Raw genomic sequence first — 19239 nt, forward strand, 5'->3', positions numbered from 1 at the left:
TAGAAGTTTAGAATAGCCTTTTGGAAACAAAGATCTAATTTTTCAAGTGCATGGTATACAAGAGTCCCTGCCTTCAGGACTGAAGCACTGAGGGCTGTTTGCATCAGGGCAGGGTGACTTATTTGTTTAAAATGGCAGCCACCCTTGGCTCTGGGGAGGCGGCCATGCTTCACTTGGAGGAGACAGGGGAGGCTGACTTCACTTCACCTTGTATAGTTTGGCATCACTGCTCATTTGGAATAAAAAAATTCTTTACTTCTCTACTGTGTCCAGGACAAACCCATCTCTGTCCTGTTGCTCAGTTATTCTACAGTGCTGATTCCTTAGTCTTCAAAGCTTGGAACTCCCTCTTGCCTTTGCTCCAAAAATTTGTTCTTTCACTCAGCAAATATTTACCAAGTTTCTGCTATATGCAGGACTGTGTGGAGAACTCAAAGATGAATCAGACATGGGGCTTGTCCACAAATGTTGTCAGTCAAGTATAGAGCATAGGGCAAGCAAACGGGAGCTTTTGCTGTTGTGTCCAAGAATAGCATGATGTGTTGTCGGTATTTGGTGGGGGAAGGAGATTAGTGGGTGGGCTTCGTAAACCCTTGTGGAGGAGGTGACATTTGAGTTGAGCCTTGAAGAACAGGCTTATCTGTAAAGAGAGGGAAGTTTTACGCAGAGATCTAGCACAAAAGTTAGAAAACAAAAGATCGGGTGGAAAATAGGAAGAGTGACCAATCTCAATATTTGCCATGCCCTTGACTGCAGCCACACCCACATTATCCCATCTAATCCTCACGAAACTTTTTTCCTTCTAAGAAAACTAAGTCCTGTGACATTAAAATAACTTGCCTGAGAATGTTCATAAGTGATTAGAGTAGAGATTTGAATCCAAGGCAGTTTAATTTCAAGTTTGAACTGAGCAGGCTTCAGCCGGAGCAAAAGATATTTGAACAGAAAAAGGAGTAGTTTGAAGAGGTAAAGGTTAGGGAAAAAGGGACTTGAGGCAGATGGAAAAAAGGACCTTGAGTCCTGAGCTAATTACTTGGTAAGCAGCGGGGCGCCATTGAAGATTTTTAATGGAGTGCGACGTGGCCACAGCAGGACTTCCAGCAGTAACTGCAAAAATACTTGAGTCCATTACTATGTGCTGGACACTATCCCAGGTGCCCGATACCCCTAACCTGTTTTAATTCTCACAACGACCCTGTGAGATAGGTGCTGTTGATGCCCACTTCTACCTGTAAGGAAGCAGAGTACACGTTTAGAGACCTTAAACGATTTTTTACAAGTGGATCGAGTATGATGTGCAATATGAATTGAGGTCAGAGGCAGAGGTAAGATGGGAAGGATACCACAGGAAGCCACGAGAGATAGGTGATGCAGGGTGGCAGAAAGGAACGGAATGGATGAGTGTGAGGGAGTTGGGATTCAGCTGAAGGGGCAGAGGCTTCTAACTTCCACCGCATAGGGTACTGCTGTGGGGAGAACCCTGGGGGAAAGGGGATGGGGGAAAGTCCTCTTCCTTTTTAATGCCACACAGACTTGAAGGATCAGGTTAGGGCATTCTGCCCACAGCTGGGGCTGAAGGCAGTTGTCAGGGCTGGACTTCGTGATAGACAAAATCCATGGAGGGTTAATGTTGGTAAGGGAAGAGTATGTGGAGGCCAGGGGCTGGGGCCACGGAGGAACACTTAGATCTGAGGCCCAGTGGAATGACAGGGATACCTCGGGAGGAGCTAGCTTGAGTGATGGAGAGGAGTGACTGGGGATGGCAAATCCTGGCCACAGGACATTTCTTGTTCCCTTGCTACCAGAATCAACCCCAACCCACTGCAGTCTCCCATTTTCCTCTATCAGAAAATGGATACAAATATTACAATTAGTGTACATTTGCCTAAGAAAAAGACAGAAGTAGTGTAATGTGAAAACGCAGTTGTTGTTTTATTTTCTCTTCATATAAAAACAAAAAAGCCTTTTAGCTAGCACTTGAATATCTAGTCCTTTGCATTCAACCCTCCCTGCTTCTCACTGTGACGGAAAGTGGACTTTGGTGTCCTGGGAAATAGAAATTGTAAGCAAACCCCCTCATGGCTCCTAGCAATCTTAGTACCAAAGCAAAAAAGCAAGGAGGCCTGGGACGGAGGTGCACACACAGGGGACAGAGCACGGTCCCAATGAGTGTCTGTAAGCACCACAGAGTGAGCAGGGCATGTGTCTGTTCTTCTCTAAGTTCCAGTAGGTCCAACTAATGTTGGATCTAGCGTCTGTGAAACCTGTTGTCATAAAGTAATGTGCTCCTTGATTAGATTTGCCCCAGAGGGGCAAATTGTCAGTTTTTGTGTTCATTGAGGCTGCTTTGAAATGGAAGGTCCATTAAGCCCTTGTTCCTGTCCGTTCACAGCTGCCCCCATCCAACTGGCCCGTGCAGGGCACCAGCAGTCTCCGCAATCGAGGGCAGGTCTGTAAAAGCAGCATCCTTTGCCAGGCGCCTGTGAATTTTAAAAGTGGGCATGCATCTGTGGCATCATCTTCCTGAACCTAATGATGTGTAATTGCTTAGTTGTTGAACTGTGTGGTTGGTCTATTTCTAGCAAATTACCTACCTGAGAGGAAATGAGAATTTAAGTTTGCTGGACTTTTTAAAATTTACGTATGAGGGAGACATCTCATCCATAGATGCATTGGGCACAGGGAAAACTTTTTTTTCAAGTAGCAGCCACTATTCATTCATGTGTTACAGTTTTCCTGCCTTTGTACTTTTCACACATCCTTAGTAGTCCTCATAACATTTTTTACCTATGTAGTTTTAGCCATTTCAGAGATGAGGAACCTAGGTTCAGAAGGCTTAGGAGCTCGCTCAAGACCCCCCAGCTGGTAGGTGCCAGAGCCGCAACTGGAATGTAGCTTATACTCCATTGTGGGTTTCTGCTCCTTTATCAGGAGTAGCCTGACGGTTGCCAGTAACAATTACTGAATGAATGAATGAATTCTCCCAAGAGAATAGTTCATTATTCCCTAGTATGAGGGAATACTTAAGATAGTTGTTTTGAGAAGGGGGCCACAGACCAGGAGACACCAATACATCTTTGTTATTTCTGGTAAATCCCTTTATAATGACCATTACTACAAAGTGTAAAAACAACAAAATACCAGGCATGGTGGCTCATGCCTATAATCATAGCACTTTCTGAGGCAGAGGCGGTTGGATTATTTGAGGTCAGGGGTTCAAGACCAGCCTGGCCAACATAGTGAAACCCCGTCTACGAAAATTAGCTGGGCGGTAGTGGCATGTGTTTGTAATTCCAGCTACTCAGGAGGCTAAGGCAGGAGAATCGCTTGAGCCCGAGAGGCAAAGGTTGAGGTGAGCTGAGATTGAGTCACTGCACTCCAGCCTGGGAGACAGAGCCAGATGCCATCTTAAAAAAAAAAAAAAAAAAAAAAAAAGCTCTATGATTAATTACTAAACAGGTATTACATAAAACAGCAATTTTCAGCTCTGGATTTTGGGAAGGGGAGTAGAGGTTGGAAATGCAGGTGGAGGGTCAGCCTGGGTAGAGATGCCACATTTGCAACATAGGGTTTTTTACAATAGTACTGCATCTATCTATGTGCAGGAGTCTAAAAGTGGTTGAATGCTACATTTAGGATTATTTAAAATAACATACTGCCTTATTTTTATCTGTGTAGCAACAACTTTTTATAAAAAAAAAAAAAAATAGCTAGTTCCGTGATCTTTTGCCTTTTGGAAAGGAGAGATCTATTTTAAACTCTTGACAGGCTCCTCAAAGTTCCTTTTTTTGCTATTGAGTGGCAGGTAGAATCTCTAGTTCATGGAGGTCTGACAGATCCATGGTCCCCTCGTTTTATTGTGCTGCCCTCTGCTTCTTCCCTCATCCTTGCCACTCCCAACAGTCTTCCCCAACAACACTTAGGAAGACAAGGGCTTAGAAGAGGAGGAGGACTGAGTGTCCCTGGCACGTTCTGATTAATCCTATTCATTGTCAAGTACAGCTTTTTAATGAGCTGATTCATTACCGAGAGTAGGTCTCATGCAAATCCCTAGTTTGTATCCTGCAGATTTAATTTCTGACAATTTCCTCATTTCAACACAACTCCATTGTACCATAGGCTTTAAGATTTTGTTCTAATGTAGAGCTCGACCTCACATTTTAAGACCATAAGATGATTTAAAAAAAAAAACTAGAATATGTAGGTGAATATTCAACTCATCTCTAAAGGAAGAAGGATTGTCCACATATAAAAGTTTCGGAAGAGACTGGGTGCAGTGGCTCACACCTGTAATCTCAATACTTTGGAATGCTGAGGTGGGGAGGATCACTTGAGCCTCGGAGTTCGAGATCAGCCTGGGCAACACAATGATACCCTGTATCTACAAAAAATTTTAATATTAGCCAGGCATGGTAGTGCACACTTGTGGTCACATGTGGTTGGGAGGCCGAGTGGAAGGATCACTTGAGCCCAGGAAGTTGAGGCTGTAGTGCACCATTGAGCTGTGATTGCACCATTGCACTCCAGTGTAGGTGACAGAGTAAGAACCTGTCTCAAAAAAAAAAAAAAAAATTCTGCAAGAAATTACAGAGGAAATCACTGATAAATTTGGAAACATGTTTGTGCAATATCACAGACAAATTTAACAAATATGTAAAATTTGCCTCCATTATAAAACTATGAAGAGATTATAAAAAGAGACTAAGACAACCAGGAAAAAACAGATAACTTAATACTTTTTAAAACACTAGGCTAACAAAAGAGAAATATATAGTTGACTAAATAAACACAGACCAAAATATTTAACCCTACAAATTTAAACTAATGCAATGAAAACATAATAGCCATTTTGCAACTGTTATTATCAAAAAGAAAAATAATTTTAAATGCTGTTGTGATTTTGGTGAGGGAACATTTTTCATGCATTGTTGTTGAGAGAATTTAGTGCATATACCCTTTCTGGAAAGCAATTTGGTAACTTGTAATACTTTTTTTTTTTTTGAGATGGAGTTTTACTTTTGTTACCCAGGCTGGAGTGCAATGGCACGATCTTGGCTCACCGCAACCTCCGCCTCCCAGGTTCAAGCAGTTCTCCTGCCTCAACCTCCCTAGTGGCTGAGACTACAGGCACTTGCCACCAAACCCAGCTAATTCTTATATTTTTAGTAGAGATGGGGTTTTACCATATTGACCAGGATGATCTCGATCTCTTGACCTCATGATCTGCCCATCTCGGCCTCCCAAAGTGCTAGATTACAGGTGTGAGCCATTGCACCCAGCCTGTAATACTTTTTTTTTTTTTTTTAATTCATCTTCTTTTCTAATCATTTCTCCTCTAGAAACTTAAAGATAATAGTCAAGTAAAAACACATTTTTGGGCAGTGTTTAAAGTTTTGTGGGTGAAAATATTGATAAGAACCTATCAGAATGGTTAAGCCACATGAAACATTCTATTAATATATTATGCAGCCTTGGAAAATAGTACTTTTAAGGAATATTAATAAGATGGACAATACAAAACTGGATAAAAACCCAATACAGAATTCTGCCTACATAACATGATCCAAATTTTCCCTAAAATTTGCCTCAAACATGCATACAAAAGGATTCAGGAACTACACCAGAGTGTTAGCACAGGTCTGTCATTTCTGAGCTGTGGTATTACTAGCATTACTCTTGTTTTTCTTCTTTATTCTTTTTTTTGAGACGGAGTTTCGCTCTTGTTACCCAGGCTGGAGTGCAATGGCGCAATCTCAGCTCACCGCAACCTCCGCCTCCTAGGTTCAGGCAATTCTCCTGCCTCAGCCTCCTGAGTAGCTGGGATTACAGGCACGTGCCACCATGCCCAGCTAAATTTTTTGTATTTTTAGTAGAGGCGGGGTTTCACCATGTTGACCAGGATGGTCTCGATCTCTCAACTTCGTGATCCACCCACCTCAGCCTCCCAAAGTGCTGGGATTACAGGCTTGAGCCACCGCGCCCGGCCAAGCTCTTCTTTATTCTTTTATGTTACATTAAGGTGACCGCCTGTTCCAGCTGGGCTGGTACTGCCCTGGTTTTAGCACTGGAAGTCCTACTCTGGACAATTAATGACTCGTGTGTGTGTGTGTGTGTGTGTGTGTGTGTGTGTGCCCATTTGAAAGGAAGGGCCAAAGATAAAGTGACAAGCTCATGGGACCTGTGCAGTAGTCAGGCAGTAGATTTGGTTTTCTTTTTTTGAGATGGCGTCTCACTCTGTCGCCTAGGCTGGTGCAGTGGCATGAACCTGGTGCACTGTAGCCTCTGCCTCCCAGGCTTAAGTGATCCTCCCCCTCATCCTCCCAAGTAGCTAGAACTACAGGCATGCACCCCCACACCCAGCTAATTTTGTTTTGCATTTTTTTTGTAGAGATGGGGTTTTACCATGTTGCCTAGGCTGCTCCCAAACTCCTGAGCTCAAGTGATCCACCCACCTCGGCCTCCCAAAGTGCTGGGATTACAGGCATGAGCCACCATGCTTGGCCCAGGCAGTAGATTTTCTGATGACAAAATTAATGTGACTTTTTCTAGAAAATACAGGAAAAGAATAAATGTGCAAAGACTTAAATAGTGTTTACATGTAGCCCGTAGTGCTCTAAATGCTTTTTGTGGTTCACACTCTAATCATGCTAACCCCACGAAGTAGACACTGTTATTACATCCCCATTTACAGAAGCATAGAGAGATGGAATAATTCACCCATGGCCACACAGCCCTTGACAGAATCTGGATTTGAATTCAGGCAGTTCGGATTCCGAGTCTGGACCACTGACCACCACCTGGATCTCTACAGATCCCCTACTCCAGCCTCTCCTCTTGCTGCCCTTCTCAACAAGAACGATGCTGTTACTGCCCACACCAGGCTTCTGGGCTGGCCAGGCTCAACTTACTGCTGCCTCACTCCTGCTCCAGTGTCATGGCCAGGGCTGCCTTTGACCTTACACAGAGGAAACATCTTCCACCTGTCGAGAGGGAGCTGGGGTGGGGATTTCCATGGCAGACTTACTGGTCTCTGATGATAGAGCTCTTTTAGTTTTGCTACATGGTCTTGTGGCAAAGGACTGGGTCCAGGTGCAGCCTGGGTTATTTCTGGAAACACTTCTCCTTTTCTTTTATTTTGCCAGGTCTAGTTCATCTTCCTCTCATAAAGGTGATTTTGGCTCCTCTGCCCAGACCATCAAGTATTTCTGTAGGTGTCACAAGCTTCTGTGAGGGTTCTGGTCTCTACACGTTTTAGGAAAAATCCAAACATAGGAAGGGGTTGATGTATATCAGGGTGTCCATCCTCAGTCATGCTCAACAAAGACCCTCATACTTGTACATTGTTTTGTTAACAGTATTATCTCTGGGTGGTCAGTTTATTCTTGTTGCTTGCCTGTTTCAAACACTTCTTCAACAAACTTGCTATATTTTCCATTTTTTTTTTAATGATTTCAATTTTTTTTTAATAACGCAGTTTTACTCCTGCAAAATCTCTCGCTCCTTCAAAGTCTGTGTATGGCAGAGATCTTCCTAACCGCCATTCACGTTAGAGCAACTCCATTACTGTATCGAAAGAAATACCTTTAGCTATTGTCTGAACTTGTCCAAATTTCTGAGAACGATGTCATAATTCCTGGTTAATTGTTTTGTCACATTAATTGAACGAGAGGTCACCAGTGTTCCTCACTCATGAGGTGAAAGCACCACATCTACGTTTCTTTTTAGATGTAGGTGATGTTTTTGCTTTTAAGTCTTAGAAATTTGTTAATTAATAAGTAACACAAAGTTTGGGGTACTTCCTTCTGGGGACTGGGATGCTTAAGCTAAAATAAAGTTTAAATTTCAACTGTGTGCGTTATGTTTCACAGAATCTATGTTTCTCAAAAGTAGGTGTCGCCCTCCTTCCTCCTCCAACACACCCTTTAAGATAAGGGGAGAAGTAATGTAGAAAAATTAATTCTTTCTTTATTATAAAAATCGGGTGTCTTTAGAATGTTTAGTGTTCAAAGGAAAGATTGTGCTTCTCCCAAGGCAAGGTGTTCCCTTAAAAAAAAAAAAAGGCTGGCTGAGTGCATTGGCTCACGCCTGTAATCCCAACACTTTGGGAGGCCAAGGCAGGCGGATCATGAGGTCAGGACTTCAAGACCAGACTGGCCAATATGGTGAAACCCCGTCTCTACTAAAAAATACAAAAATTAGCTGAGCATGGTGGCTCATGCCTGTAATCCCAGCTACTTGGAAGACTGAGGTAGGAGAATTGCTTGAACCAGGACCCAGGAGGCTGAGGTTGCAGTGAGCCCACACCACTGCACTCCAGCCTAGGCTACAGAGCAAGACTCCATCTCAAAAAAAAAAAAAAAACAAAGGTGAGCATATCTTTGTATTGTGCTCTCTGGAAGAGGAAATGAGGCATCTCTTGGGGTGATAACAAGGGAGAATTGAACTCTCTGGCCTGGGCAGATGGATTCCTCACACTGGCACAGAGCTGTGAAGGGAAGGGCCTTTCATCCTTCAGAGGAAGGAGGGCTGGGGTCTGAGAGGCCAGAGCATGGGGACAGAGCAGGAGTCCTGCAGCCCTTCTGCCTGCCCTCCCTGTGCAGTCTCTCCCCCCACCCCCACCTGTTGAACCAAACCAAGTCAAATCCCAGTGACTTGCCAGCTTTCCCTGTGGATACTGGCTGAATTGGTGGCTTGTTTGGCTGCCCAGGAGAGCAATTCACCCCTAAGCCAAGGAGCGGGTGGGCTACAGTGAGACGGAGAAAGACCATTTTAATTAAAGAATAGGGCCTTTATAATATTAAACCTCATGCTGAGGGTTTGGGTTTTGCTTTGGGTAACTAGGAAACATCCGTGAACGCAACACTAGTGTTTTTAGTTGGGGTGTGTGTGTGTGTGTGTGTGTGTGTGTGTGTGTGTGTGTGTTTGGGGAAAAATTGCTTTTCACCACTGCCCTCCTGGTTTTGGTCCCTCATCTGCCCTGGAATAATCATTGGAGGGGACTGAGGGACTTCCTGCCCCCTCGATAACAGCCCCAAAGAGCACAGGGTGAACCCTGCGGTAGGAGACCAGGACCTCTCCCAGCCATCCTCACTATCCTCACTATACTCTTAGGGGCCCAAGAAGTCACTGAAAATGGAGATGTAACCCATGGGCCTTGGGTAATTTTTCAAGGCCCAGGATCAAGTAGGAGCAGGTACTTTAGCTGGGAGCCAGGCAGCAGGCAGGCAGGACAGCTCTGCCCACAAGCCGCCCAGGGCTGGCATGACCTCACCATCATTTGTTGGGCACTGATAATGTCTTTGGCCCTGCCCCTAATGGGAGACACGCGATCTTTGGCTCGAGGGCTCATATTCAGAGTTTCATAAGCACTAGATTCACTCAGGTTGAACTTTCTTTTCCCCATACACGCTGTATTAAAATAAATGACTGAACACAGCATGTGGGTGAGGTGCTGGCCCAGCTCTTTGTGCAGCTGTGTGATGCACTGAAGCTGAAGACTCGAGCTGCATGGCTGCATCGTGGTGGCTTTTAGAAATTTTCTCTCCACCGGGCATGGTGGCTCATGCCTATAATCTCCGCACTTTGGGACGCTGAGGCAGGTGTATCACTTGAGGTCAGGAGTTTAAGACCAGCCTGGCCAACATGGTGAAACCCCGTCTCTACTGAAAATACAAAAGTTAGCCAGACGTGGTGGTGCACATCTATAAGCCCATTTACTCGGGAGGCTGAGACAGGAGAATCACTTGAACTTGGCAGGCAGAGGTTTCAGTGAGTTGAGATTGTGCCACTGTATTCCAGCCTGGGTTCCAGAGCAAAACTCTCAAAAGAAAAGAATTTGCTCTCCCTAGGTTTTCAGTGTGTATACATTTCCTTTCATATACATGTATATATTATATGTTTATGGTAAATTGGCATTTTTAGTTTCATAGTCTTCAGCTCTAAATTGGAAACCTATTTGTACATTTAAATTTACAAACTTGTTTTAACCAAATATATTATCTTCACTCTGGAGCTAGTATGCACACAAATTACTTTAAAAATAATTCTGAAATGTATCAGATAGATTTTGACTATTTTGCTATGATTTTTTATTTATTGGTATCAGAATTGAATATATTTAGCTGTTGCTGTCTGCTAAGTAAACTGAGACCTGGATATGCTTACCGTTATTTTATGTGGAAGCCAGCCGATCTATGTTACAAATGACTGTTTCAGCTATGGAAACAAGATGCCTCTGTGAATAGGATTCCTGCCCTGTGTGGTGAACACCACTGGAGAGTAATGACTGTATTCCTTAAAGAGAAAGTGGGAGAGTGGCAATGCAGACCAGGGTGGAGGAGGCTGAGGGATTGTTCCGTGTGGAATTGCCGCCCCTGGTGTTCTGTGACCCCAACAGAGGGAGCCAGCACTAAGGCATTAGTACCTTAAACTCACCCCACAACACTGTGAGAGCCCCAAGGCCTTCCACTTGGGGTTTTAGATATTTAGGATATTCGCTGAATACTCTACATTGGAATTGTTTTTCTATAACATTAGAACCAGCTTCAACTTAAAAAACAAAAGAACAACATAGCTCTTAGCCATATGTAGAAAACTGTTCATCCGTATGAGTTCTGGGTGAAGTGTGGTAGGAAAGCTGGGTGTCTAAAGTAGACATCATTTTTAAAAGATGCTGTTATGGCCAAAGACTTCTGAAACAACAGAGTGCTCTGAATATACAGAGTGACAGCTGAAGAGCCCAAACCTGAAATTTCCTTCCTTATATAGATAGCCCGAGGTTTACTTGATTTTTATTCCTCTATAAAATGGAAGCCATACTGTAAGGGTGAAGATAATATATATTTGACAAAGGCATGATTACATTTCGAGCTTACTAAATTTGCATTACTGTTCTGGGTCTTGGATAATCAGGAGAGACCTTACATTCTTTAAAGGGAGATACACACAGTACACATAGAAGCATGTAAACAAGAGAGTACAGATGGTACCAATGCCATGAGAGGTACAATAGAGAGTACGTGACCTGGCCCTTACCTAGTGAATGTTTGTCTCCATAATTGTTAGCTGCTGCAACTCCTGTTGTGGTTGCTGAATGCCCTGTTGGGGTAAGAAGGTCCCTTGGTGAAGTTTGGTGAAGACCTGATACCAGAGGGCATACAAAGTGAAGGCCTGTGCTTGCTTTTTTTCTTTTTGAGACAGAATCTCACTCTTGTCACCCAAGCTGGAGTGCGGTGGCATGATCTCGGCTCACTGTAACTTCTACCTCCCATGTTCAAGCAATTCTCCTGCCTCAGCCTTCCAAGTAGCTGGGATTATAGGCGCCCACCACCAAGCCTGGCTAATCTTTGTGTTTTTAGTAAAGACGAGGTGTCACCATGTTGGCCAGGCTGGTCTCGAACTCCTGAACTTAGGTGATCCACCCGCCTCGGCCTCCCAAAGTGCTGGGATGACAGACAGGAGCCACCGTGCCATGGCAGGCCTGTGCTTTCTGTTATAATATCATCCCCATTTTTGCCTCACCATCTCCCATGGGCATGATCAGTTAACAATTGGCTGGAAAAATCAACTTTACCTGAACATTTAGGAAGCTATTTGAGATCTCCAGTGTTTTTCTTCCTCTTGAAAAATACTAAAGCAGGTCTGCATTTATTAAAGGGAGTGGTGATCATTGTCTGTCTCTTCTGCTGCTTTGCTCTAAAGGAACTTAAGAGCCCACAAGCATTTTCCCTGAAAAGGTCATCATTTCCAGGGAAATGAGAGCTCATTTAAAGTTTCTAGGTAAGAAAACCCCAGATTCTTGTTCTCCTTTTACTTCTTGGCGGCAATGGGTAGGGAATCAAATATCAGATTACCTTCTTTCTCTCTAGTTTTTCCCCACCACTGTATCAGACCAGGAAGGTGCAAGAGGGTGGTGCTGATTCTTCTAACTCTCATCCCTCTACTACGCCGCCCCTTCCCCGCTGCACGGGCCTGGTTACCTGTGAAGCAACTGCCAAAGACAACATGGGCAGCCTTTGCATCTGGGTAGCGTGATTCACAATGGCGGTTAATGGAAGTTCCTGTTCGGATGCCCTGCAACTCGCCAGAGGGTGTGGGCATCTCTTCTTATGTAAAACGAGCATCTTAGGAAATTTAAAATTTTTCCTTTAATCAGTCGGCAAGGTCATAGGAGGCTTTCTAAGTGTTCATTCGAAGTGGAAAGCAGGCTGGGCACAGTGGCTCACACCTGTAATCCCAACACTTTGGGAGGCTGAGGCGGGCGGATCACCTGAGATCAGGAGTTTGAGACCAGCCTGGCAAACATGGTAAAACCCCTTCTCTACTAAAAATACAAAAATTAGCCAGGGGTGGTGGTACACACTTGTAATCTCAGCTACTTGGGAGTCTGAGGCATGAGAATTGCTTGAACCTGGGAGGCAGAGGTTGCAGTAAGCTGAGATCACACCAGTACACTCCAGCCTGGGTGACAGAGCAAGACTCTGTCTCAAAAAAAAAAGAAGAAATGGAAAGCAAAATTTCTAGTGAACCATGCCATAGAAATTTATATTAGACCTACTGTGTGTCAAGTTTTGTTCTGAACAGGTGGAGAGGAGGGAACAGAAATGAGTAGGCAATCAACAAGGAGCCCTGGGACTCTTGGTGTAATTGAGGTGTGCAGGAGAGACAGGCAAATGAATAAGCATACTGCAAATCAGGGCCAGAGAGCTCCTCTGAACAGGTCACCTGACAGAGTGGAAACTGGTTTCCTTGTCCAAGTCTTCCTTGAGGGAAAGGATGAGTTTCACTGTAGTGAGGAAGAGGTAAGGAGGGCTTTTCTCGGTGGGGGTAGCATATGCTGCCTTCTGGGGTTGGTATAAGGGAGGTTCGGGGAAGGGGCTTGGCCTCACAGGCCTGCAGCCTTTGCTGCTACACCGGGCTTGCTCTCAGAAGGGCCCCACCCACACTTGGTTTAATGCTCTACTGTTGCTGCCTTGAAATTCTTACTAAGTTTTGAACTAAGGGTGGCTCCACAAATTATTTTCATTTTGCACCAGGCCCTGCAAATCATGCAGCTGGTCTTGCCTATGGAGATGGGACTGGAAAAGTGGACTTGACTGGATTGTGAAGAGCTTTGTGTCAAGCTTGAGAACATCTGACTTTATTCCACAAGAGTAGGGAGCCATGAAAAGTATGCTGACGGGGTTGGGAGAAGGGGCACTGGAGGCTGTGAGACCAGGGAGGCCAGCAGTCCACCAAGGGAGGCTGATAACACCATGCCGGGACAGACACCGAGGGCTGCAGTTCACACACCTGGTGGGGATGGGCTGGCTCTGGGCACTGGGAAGGAGGCCAAGAGGGCCGTTGCAGGTGGCCGAGGCGTCTAGCTGAGCTGCAGATCCTGAACACCAGGAATGCAGGAGAAAGGAGCCCCTCAGCCAGTGGCAGTGAGGCAGATGTTTTGCAGGAGTAGGGTGAGGCTCTTTCCAGAAAGACCCGGAAATCTCTGGTGGGACAGCTTGTAGAAACATGCACTGCAGCTGCTCAGCTGCAGCAAATGACCTGCAGATCAAGGTTTTTGTCAGTATCGAGAGCTTCACTAGAACAAATATTCATCCAAAAATAAACTTCCCGTTCTTCCTGTTTTTATAACTTGCCTATTTCCTCTGAGTTTGAGGCTGGGCTCCAGTTCCATGGGTTATTAATCTTCAGAGGATCAAGACCTCTATAGAAGTATTTCCTGTACATGTTTATCTACCCAGCCCTAAATTATATTCTCCAAATGATAAGAGAACTTTTCCATACTGGTGTGTCAGACTTCTCAGAAGGATTTCGGTTAGGCACCACATCTAGTAAGGCTAAATCAGAAAGCCTTATCCCAGACCATAGGGAACCCAGGTAATGGTGGGGAGCGGCCTTTGGTGGATTTTGATAGGCACTCAGCCTCCCTCCTCCAGGTGAAATGTAGCTTCTTTCTGGCCAGAGTCTTAAGGATATAAATTAATAGCAGTAGAGGGCCCTACTTGAGAACATTTTGTTTAAATGCCCTGTTGAATACCAGCGCAGGGGTATTAGCTAAAGAAATTTTCCTTAGGAGAGGTCCAAATACCCTTTATTGGACCATCACTTGTTCTTACAGCATCTTCCGATTAGAAACAGGGCCCCTGCCTTCATAGACGAGGTTGCTGGAGTGAACTTGGTACTCATGACTGCACAAAGAGGGACAAGCTCTGTTGAAGCTTGGCCGAGTTTAGACCTGATAGACAAGTATGGTTAAGCAGACGTGGGCACTTTACTCATCAGCCCAGTCCAACTGACTCTGGAGCCCTTCCTTGCTCTCCTACTTTTTGTGCTTACAAATCCCAAGCTAGCATGCCGGTGGTATTTTTAAAACGTAAGCCTTCTTGTATGACTCTTGCAGAGAGGCGGTGGTGACCGGGCTGCGTGGGTGGTGGCTTGTGCCGCAGCGGAACTTGGAGGAAGGCCAGCTGCCTTTTACTGAGGCCTTCCGAGGTGGGGCTGGGATGCCACATTTTTCCAACACACCACCGAAAAGCAGCACCCCTCCCCCTTGGAGATCCAGGTGACTCCACTGAGAATTACTGAGCCACACTGTGGCTTCTAGCCCCACACTGTCCAGTACCTACTCCTAGCCACCTGGGCTGTTGAGCATCGAAATGAGGCCAGTGCAAACTGACATGTACTAAAAGCGCAAAATACACATTGGATTTTTGAAGCCTCATTACAAAGAAAAAGAATGTAAAACATCTCATTAGTGATTATGTTATTTGGGTTGCTGTGGAAACAAAAATATTTTAGATATCTTGGTTTGTGTCAACTATATTATTATAATGAATGGCACCTGCTTTTTGATTACTTTTTAAATGCGTACTACTAGAGAATTTTAAGTTGTGTATGCGGCTCAAGTTCCATTTCTATAGGAAGGACAGTGCCGTTAGTCTGTGCTGTGAGTGAGTTCAGCTGCCAGTTGTGGCTTTGAATCCAGTACGTTCCCAGAGGCTCCTCTCCTTAGTGGCCTGGCTGAGGGGGTGACCCAGCCCTAATCCTTGACTGCCTAGGGTGGTGGGTGGGCCAGCCTATTTCCAGGCAAAAAGTTAATAATTTAAAAAGCAGCAGCAAGAATGTCTAAAAATCCTTTCCAAAGCACTCCTTCTGGTTTTTTCTCTTCTTCTTAGCCTTCTTCCTGGACCAGCCTTCTTCCTGGAAATCTTTTTTTAAACGCAGAATTCTTCCCTTCTGTCCCACATGGGATCTGTGGGGATGATGGTGTCCAGAGGGGCTATTGTTTTATTTTCTTGTATAAATTGTTCTTTTGCCCACAGGTCAGACTGCTCCAGTAGCTGCATTTTAACTCTTCCTCTGCAGGACCATCTTAGGAACCTCCCAGCAAAGACTGGGAAGCCTCTCTTTTAGACCAATTTCCCCTCCCTTCTCCCTTTGGAGAGGTTACTCAAGCGTTAACATATATTGGGGAAACACAAGGTGTATGTCAAAGCAAGGAAATTCCTGCTTTGGGAAGTACAGAAGTGCAGACCCACAACCAACCTCCTAATGTCAAGCTGGCATTTTAGGAAAAAGGTGTGTGTGTGGTGGGGGGAATTCCACTGGTGTCTGAAAGCCCCAACTAATTTCCTGTTGCAAGGAGGAGTCTCATGTTGACTTCAGAGATCCAGGAAGAACCTGTTGAATTGTACAGTTACCATTTGGTAAGGGATATTACACGGTGAGATCTCTCTGCTCAGGCACCCGTGCTGAGGGCTTCTGTCATCAGCCAGTGGAGCAGCCCTGCACCGAGGCACCTCCCTGCTTTTGCCACATTTTGCCCACCCTGCTGTCTGTCATGTACTGAACCTTTGCTGGAGTAATTGCCATAGGTCTCAACATGTATTAAGTGCTTGCTGTATAAAGGTACTATGCAAAGTGCCTTTTTTCATGTGCAGTTAACTAGCATAACAAACTCCATGATGCCCCAGAGGAGATACTCTTGTTCCCCTGTTTTGCAGATAAACTGCAGGTTAGAAAGATGAAATCAGTTGACCAAGCTAGAAATCAGTGGTCAGCGAATGCAACTTGGGCCGTGCTGCTTTAGAGCCATTGAGTGTTTAACTCAGGCGTCCCCAAACTACGGCCTGCGGGCTGCATGCAGCCCCCTGAGGCCATTTATCCAGCCCCCTGCCGCACTTCAGGAAGGGGCACCTCTTTCACTGGTGGTCAGTGAGAGGAGCACAGTATGTGGCGGCCCTCCAACGGCCTGAGGGACAGTGAACTGGCCGCCTGTGTAAAAAGTCTGGGGACGCCTAGTTTACCTGTTAAGATGTTACTCTGCACTACCTAGACCAGCCCAGGTATGTTACCATTTGATTCTGTACAAGCGTTTGTCTATTATCAAGACATCTCCTGGTGCAGGCTGGGACACAACACCAAAGGAGGATTAAATTCTGGGTTGCCAAACCAGCTGAGCTAAGAATTGAGCACTAAGCCCCTCTGAGCTTTGCTAGGAGGATCCTCACTTGCACAGCTTTTACAATCTTAAGTACTGCAGACGATTCTCCTCACGTGGCTGTTGTGTCCAGTGGAGAGTCCAGAGCTGTCTGGAAAAGGGTTCAGTTTGGCCTCCCAGAGTGCCCTGCCGCTGCTGTGTTGGTGGAGAGGGGGCAGCTCCACAGCTGGCTGGCTAACTTGCTGAGGCTTGGAAATGAGCAAAGGGATAAGAAAGAACCACTTGTCTGGAGTCAGGCTGCCTGTTTGGTTTGACCTCTCAATGGCTTCATAGGGTGGGCTCTTCTTCCTCTGGGCAGCAGTTTCCCCAGCTCTAAAATGGGGATCCTAGGAGCACCTACCTTAGAGAACTGCAATGAAAATTAAAGAGGACACGTAAAGGCAGAGTGTACTTGGCATGTCAATGTCATTAATATCGTTAATGCCATTTAATGCTCTTTGATGGAGCATAATCCTATATAAAATGTAATAGAATATATAATCATGTGGCTTGCATTTTTTTGTTGTTTTAAGGCAAACACATCAGAGCATGTACCTTTGCATCTGAACATGTACATTTGTATTTGAATGTTGTATCTTTCAAAGCCATGAGTTCACCTCGGGAGACTCCTCTCTCAACTTGATCTCACAGCCATTTGCTGGAAACATTTTCAGAAGCCTTTGTGGAACTCTTTTCAGAAAAAAAAAAAAAAAAAAGAAAGAAAGTGGGGGCCAAACTTGGCACTAGTAAGTATCTTGTAAAGGTAGATTTTTAAGTTTATTAGTGTTAAGTTTGGTAAATAAGTCCAGAACAAGTTTTGATGATGGATCCACTGAAGTTGTAAGAATGGTGCTTAATTAACAGTAAGGATGGAATTTTTTTTTAATGACTGGCTCATTCATGATTGACCAGCCTTGGAGGCAGTTCCAGAAGAAAGGTTCCAGACAGCTTTTGACTTGTGACAGCATCTCTGGAACACGATTAGAATCTCCTGGGGCAAAAGCTTTAATGACAGGGGTTTGAGGGTGAGTGGGCAGTTTCGACTCAAATCTATAAGGTCGAGTCTGGAGAGTAAAAGTTAGTCTTATTTATACCTCCAGTATTAAGTGACACTGGCACCTGAGTTAACCTCGTCTTTGGGGCTTGCATAGCTATGAATGGGGCCAGTAACAGAGAAGGTTCTCTGCATCCAAGAAAACCTGACTTTGGTCTAGGCTAACTTCCACACCAGGTCTCGCTGTACCCTGTGATACACGGAGCTCAAATTGGAAAATGTGAGTGCAGGTCAAGGGAAGGGCCCTCAGGTTGGTATCCTCAGCAAGGACTTTAGAGTTGGGTGTGTGAGAAGCACTCGTCTTTCTTGTACAGTGCCATGGACAGAGCAGCCAGGGCAGCTGGAAAGCAACACCCAGCTGGGGTGGGTGGAGGAAGAATGCATGTCCCCACGGAACACGATAAAGCAAAGTTCAAGGCTCATGATGACTAATAGGTTAATCCAGGAGGATGGGTGACCAAGCAAACTTTGTATTATTTCCTACAGGTGGAAATGAGAGGTGCCATGTTCATTCTATCCTAAAGTATCTCATGGAGGACATTGCTGTGGAAAAATATAGTACCTTGGAGTTTGGCTGGGTCAAATTCCAGCCCTGCTCTATTGCTGTGCTGACTCAAGCATAGTAACTAAGATTTCATGAGCTTCATTACTCTCATCTGTAAAACAGTAACATGATTACATCTCAGGGTTGTCATAGGAGGGAGGGTCATAGGAGTTACATAGATGAGGGGCCTCAACAGATGCAAGGGTTCCACCTCTCCCAAGGCTCTGAGAATGACACCAGAATCAACCCTGTTGCCACAAGAAAGTAGGCAGACGCTTACCGTTGCTTGTCAGAGTATGACACCTGCCACAGGAAAATGGTCCCAGTCTTCTTGTGAGGAGAGGCTTGCACTCCTAAGAGGAGAATTCCACTTCCTCTTTGCTCAGCAGCTATGACAAATTTCACTGCTTGAGACCCCTCAACCTCTTAAAACATGAGTTTTTCTGTAGTTAACATAAGCTGTTCTCAGCAAGATGCACATTACCACCAAATGCTCAGGTGGGTGAGGGGATACAATCAATGGAACATGTAGTAGCCACTGCAATCCTGATATTGATAACAAGTCACTTCTCATCTGGCTATAAAGTAGATCTAGCTTCTGGTTTTAACCTATTTGCCAAGTTCCTAGTTTTTACTATAGCTCTCCTGTCATCTTTGCACCAGTAATTCAGGGATGCTCAGCCTGCACCCCAGACTTGGGGGCCCTAGAGAGACAGATAATCAGGCCAAGGGGATCCCACGAAAGGCTTGAGCAGAGAGCATCCAGCTGCCCCTGTCTTTTCTCACTTGCCCTTGATATCTTCCTGAACTAGTATATTAGGTTCTCAGATTACTAATCTCAAACTTCACTGTATATTAGAATTACCTGGGGAACTTTTTAAAATCCAGAAATTCAGGCTATACCCCAAACAATTAAAATAGGCACCAATTAAAACAACAAAAACAAACCTCCCAGGTGATTCCAGTGTGCAGCCACATTTGAGAACCAAAGTGTTAGTTGAAGGAATGAAAAATCAGGTGCAGTTACTTAGTGGGTTGACATTTGTGTGGTCACCAACTCTATCATCTGCAGATCTTAAGGACAGAAGTGTCACCCCTATGGGGCCACACTGCCTGTTCTGGTCATTAGTGAAGTCTCAGTGGCAGTTAGCCATTATAACAGCC

At 44.9% G+C, this 19239-nt stretch overlaps 1 protein-coding gene across 3 annotated transcripts in view; it reads left to right on the forward strand.

The window, feature by feature from the left end:
- Positions 1-19239, forward strand: part of SPRED2 (sprouty related EVH1 domain containing 2) — a 130497-nt gene that overhangs the window by 40404 nt on the left and 70854 nt on the right. The gene's annotated exons all lie outside the window — the stretch shown is intronic.

Source organism: Saimiri boliviensis, chromosome 1 (assembly GCF_048565385.1).
Source record: "Saimiri boliviensis isolate mSaiBol1 chromosome 1, mSaiBol1.pri, whole genome shotgun sequence".
In the NCBI taxonomy this organism is placed as follows: Eukaryota; Metazoa; Chordata; class Mammalia; order Primates; family Cebidae; genus Saimiri; species Saimiri boliviensis.